This window comes from Ranitomeya imitator, chromosome 10 (genome assembly GCF_032444005.1).
Source record: "Ranitomeya imitator isolate aRanImi1 chromosome 10, aRanImi1.pri, whole genome shotgun sequence".
NCBI lineage: Eukaryota > Metazoa > Chordata > Amphibia > Anura > Dendrobatidae > Ranitomeya > Ranitomeya imitator.
In genome coordinates, this window is record NC_091291.1 from 24,647,230 (window position 1) to 24,652,964 (window position 5,735).

Consider the following 5,735-nt stretch of genomic DNA (forward strand, 5'->3'; position numbering starts at 1 on the left):
AACGAGATAAAACATGGCACAGCCTAGTGGCCTATATGCTATTTGCTAATTGCTTCCTACCTTAGGAATTATTATATAATAACCTTAGGATTATATAAGAGTGGACATAAGAGGGTCATAGGGAATTGACAAAGCTCCGCTGCTCGTTTAATCCTCCAGGAGCTACTGACTCAAGCCAAAATATCTATCTTGCCTCACGTTGTAAAATCTTTTAGCCCCAGTCACCCAGTCTCTTCGGAGGTGGGATTAACTCAATAATCCTGAAGGAAATTCAGTACAAATTCCTCTGATGTACCTGATTGACATGGCGCGCAAGTGGAGTATCCCAGTCATTACAGATATCACCCAAATGTTTGCTAATCCAGACTCGGAATTACCTTTTAGTTTAACCTATGTAATCCATAGGACTTGAACAGGTGCATAAATTGACCATCCTCGATGTTCTACAATTTGCAAAGTGTCTCATCAAGTGTTCCCTACCTGTCACAGCACCACTGAAAGATTTAGATTGGGTAAGGTAACGATAGAAACTACATGAGGCTCATCGAAACATAACCAAATGTTTACAATCGAGCCAGGTACCAGTGGGCTTGCGGAATAAAAAAATTGCTGTGGACTAAGGCATCTACCCTTCCTGAATGGAATGGGTGGCACAAATACATTACAACTGCGAATACCTGGCTTCACCCTAAACACCCCCCAAAACCTTTTCAAGATACCCATAATTGTATCAGTTTCATTATCATATGTCCCTTTGAGAAGTGTAATGTCATCATTATCCAGCTTAGGTTGTGCTTTTAGAAGGGACCAGTGCATGGTGGTATGCTTCATTCCTTGGATACACTCTCCTCCTAAACCTTCCTTTCAAATCGGAATGACATTATTTGAAGTCTCCAAGATCAGGACACTTTTGTCGTAGTCTAAGGAATTGTCCCTTGAGAATACCTCTTAACAGACTCTTAGGGTGATGAGTCTCACATCTCAATAAATTAGCTGTTGATGTTGTTTTATGATAAATGGAGGTTTTGAAGAACCCATCGCTTGCTTTCGAGATGGTAAGATCCATGAAAGTAATATTATCCTCTACAAGTTTGCATGTAAATGCCAGGCCTGTACTGTTACAATTTAAAAGTTTCAAAGGACAGTTTGTCAACTGTCCAAAGTACCAGAATGCCATCTATATAGCGTCCCCAATATATAATTTTAAGGCACGATATAACATCATCTTCTTTAAAAACAACAGTATCTTCCCTCCAACCCAGGAACAAATTTGCATAGGTTGGAGCACTAGGGCACCCCATCGCGGTGCCCCTGAGTTGGTGGCAGTATTTGTTATCAAACAGGAAGAAGTTATGGCAGATAATAAAATCAAGAAATTATTGTGTGGTCTCAGATGTAGAACTCTAGTACTTAAATAGTAACTAACAGCCATAGGGCCCATCTTATCAGGTATGCTGCTATGCAGCAACTCCACATCCATTGATGGCAAGATAGTATTCTCATCGATTGTGATACCTTCAAGTTTGATAATAAGGTCTGTCATATCTCTCAGGTAAGATTGTAGGACAGTTACAAACGGGCGTAGTATCTGATCAATATATACTGTATATTCGCATTTTGGCTAAAAACTATCTTGGATAACTATCTTCAACTGTTAAACCTAAATAACAACATCTACTACATCCTCCACTTGGACTTCGGCCTCCCGGTTCAAGATTATTATTTATTTTATTTTAAGTCAGTGCCCTATCTCCATTTGTAGAGGGGTGCAAGAATCTTCATCCACCCCCTCACAACAGCATCCCTTTCGGTAATTTCCCTATCCACATTTCTTTGCAGGGCAAATGTTCTGCTCTTACCCCCACTTTGCTTCCTGTTGCCGAACTTTACCCCTTAGTGCCACCATTTTACAGCCAAAAATTTCAGGCCCCCATTGGCTCTAGGGGCGAAATTTGAATCAGCGTCTTTGGGGGTATTATTCCTCATGCTCTGTGGATTAAATTTTAAGGGACCCCACAAAAAAGGTTGCATAATCGTATAACTGAGTCAGGTCAGATGCTAATAGGCCCTAACTTAGGTCTGGTTTCCTGCTTTAACAGTTTTTTTTTTAAAGTAAACTTTTTGCCACCTACTAGGTTTTTGCTAGATGCTTTTGCTCTACTTATGACTGGAACGTAAATTTGACAACAGCGGGGGTATCATGCCACATGACCTGATGCTGATATGTATTAATGTCTTCTATGGGGTATTGTTTCCCATCCTCTGAGACTAAAATTTGTTAAAATCTTAATATCTTTTGTGGGGGTATTGTGCACCATGCTCTGTGGGTGAAATTTCAAAAGCATATTCTGGAAGTGGTATGTGCACCATGCTCTGTGGGTGAAATTTCAAAAGCATATTCTGGGAGTGGTTTGCACATCATGCTCTGTGGGTGAAATTTCAAAAGCATATTCTGGAAGTGGTTTGTGCACCATGCCCTGTGGGTGAAGTTTCAAAAGCATTTTCTGGGAGTGGTTTGTGCACCGTGCTCTGTGGGTGAAATTTCAAAAGCATATTCTGGGAGTGGTTTGTGCACCATGCTCTGTGGGTGAAGTTTCAAAGCATATTCTGGGAATGGTTTGTGCATCGTGCTCTGTGGGTGAAATTTCAAAAGCATATTCTGGGAGTGGTTTGCGCACCATACTCTGTGGGTGAAATTTCAAAAGCATTTTCTGGGAGTGGTTTGCGCACCATACTCTGTGGGTGAAATTTCAAAAGCATTTTCTGGGAGTGGTTTGTGCACCATGCTCTGTGGGTGAAGTTTCAAAGCATATTCTGGGAGTGGTTTGTGCACCATGCTCTGTGGGTGAAATTTCAAAAGCATTTTCTAGGAGTGGTGTGCGCACCATGCTCTGTGGGTGAAATTTCAAAAGCATATTCTGGGAGTGGTTTGCACAATATGCTCTGTAGGTGAACTTTCAAAAGCATTTTCTGGGAGTTGTTTGCACACCATGCTCTGTGGGTGAAATTTCAAAAGCATATTCTGGGAGTGGTTTGCACACCATGCTCTGTAGGTGAAATTTCAAAAGCATTTTCTGGGAGTTGTTTGCGCACCATACTCTGTGGGTGAAATTTCAAAAGCATTTTCTGGGAGTGGTTTGTGCACCATGCTCTGTGGGTGAAGTTTCAAAGCATATTCTGGGAGTGGTTTGTGCACCATGCTCTGTGGGTGAAATTTCAAAAGCATTTTCTAGGAGTGGTGTGCGCACCATGCTCTGTGGGTGAAATTTCAAAAGCATATTCTGGGAGTGGTTTGCACAATATGCTCTGTAGGTGAACTTTCAAAAGCATTTTCTGGGAGTTGTTTGCACACCATGCTCTGTGGGTGAAATTTCAAAAGCATATTCTGGGAGTGGTTTGCACACCATGCTCTGTAGGTGAAATTTCAAAAGCATTTTCTGGGAGTTGTTTGCACACCATGCTCTGTAGGTGAAATTTCAAAAGCATATTCTGGAGTGGTTTGTGCACCATGCTCTGTGGGTGAAATTTTAAATAAGATTCTTTTGGGGTGGATTATGCATCATACTCTTTAAATTACATTTTTAATCAGCTTTCTCAGGGGAAGTTAAAAACATGCTCTGAGGATGAATTTTAAAAAAAATATTTTGTGGAATTATTGTTCCCCATGTTCTGTGTCTGACATTTTTAATAATCTTATGTGGGGGTATTGCTCACCATACTCTGTGGGTGAAATTTTAACAGTAATTCTTTGGGGGTATTGTGACATATGTTCTGCAGGTGAAATTTGTAACTGGACTGGAAGCAGCAAACCTCAATCTTTGTGGAGGCATTGTTAAAATTTGTATGTTCCTTCCTATATTACCATGATTTCTATTGTGACAGAATCCCCTTAAGTCATTTTCCTATCCACATTTGTTTGCAGGGCAAGTATACTGCCCATACCCCCATTTGGCTTCCTTTTGCAACCTGCAGGCCCTTACAGCACAGAAGTTCGGGTCCCCATTGACTTATATGAGGTTCAGAGTCCATGGTCAAGTTCGGGTCAATATCATGACCCGAAACCAGACTTTTGTTTTTAAAAAGTCCCCTCGAACCACCCGAACATGGATATCCACGGGTTTGTTCATCACCAAATATGACCTATGACCAGCCAAGATCATTAATACATTATAAGAAGTCATTAATACAATATCAAATAAAGTGCAAGTGCAGCATTTATCAGTATAGAATTCATTAAGTTTCCAAACAAAAGTCATAAATGTTTATGTGGTGATGATTAAGGTGTAATGAAAAAAGTGATCACTGCTTGCCCGTAAAGCTTTCAGTCAGCCCTGATGCGCATTTTGCCACTGCTTCTACGAGGGGAAAAGCAGTGGTGAAACATATGTCCGGTCTGATGTCAGGTGCGCACTCTCCTTCATTATGGGTACGCAGTGATCACTTTTTCCATTAAACGCAGTACACCTTAATCATCACCACATACACATTTATGACTTTTGTTTGGGAACTTTGTGAATTCCATACTGATAAATTCTGCACTTGCACTTTATTTGATACTTTGGTTATTGTAGTATTGACTTATTATAATTTATCAATGACTTCAGTTGGTCATAGGTCATATTACTTTATATGACATTACTCATATGACTAGCTGTTTGTTTGTTTTTACTGCATATATCTTGCTTTCCCTTTTATGCTATAACTATTTTTTCGGATTATTTTTTTTATTTTTCATTGTGGTCATATATTATTATTTTTTCTATTGTTTTCATTCGGGTCCTCGCCTGACCCTCAAGACTTGTGTTACTTATGTGGACCTCCGACATATTTTTATATGTTTTTAATTTTAACTGTATCAATAAAATGTATTGGTTTATTTATTTGGTGATTTAAGTCTGCACATCTTCTTGGTGTCTAATGTTCATTCTCCTGTAGGTGGCGATCATAGATAAAAAATAAATTAAAGGTTCAATTGTCATCTTTCCGTCCATGCACTATACATCTAATCCCTATATCTGGTTTTTCTGCATTACTTTGTGTGGCATCACATAGAAAAAAAAATGAATATAAAGGGTTGTGTTCTTTGGAGGAGAAGGTGACGTTTTCAGTGATGCCATTATTTTTACATATGACTTTTTGATCAACATTTTTTGGCATTTTTTTTATTCTTGTTAATGGTGTTTTTCATATGGGATCTGGTACAGGTCTTTTTAAAGAAAACAGCATTTTCAAGGCCCAAATGTTAGTCCATTATTTTTTCAATCTTTATTTTGAATAAAAGAAAAAATATTCTCCTTTTTTACCCCCAGTCGGCCCCACACAGTATTGTTGTTTTACAATTAGCCCCATATAGTAATTCTGATCCCCATCCTGTAATAATGTCCCTCAGCCTGTAGTAATGCCCCCTGTCCTCGAATAATTGATTCCTATCCTTTAGTAATGTCCTCATCCTGGTCCCATCTTATAGTAATGACCCCATCTTGGCCCCATCTTATAGTAATGACCCCATCCTGTCCCATCTTATATTAATGTCCCCATCCTGGTCCCATCTTATAGAAGTGTACCCATCCTGGTCCCATCTTATAGTAATATCCACATCCTGGTCACATTTTATAGTAATGTCCCCATCCTGGTCACATCTTATAGCATTTCCCTATCCTGGTCACATCTTATAGTAATGTACCCACCCATCCTGGTTCCATCTTATAGCATTGCCCCATCCTGGTTCCATCTTA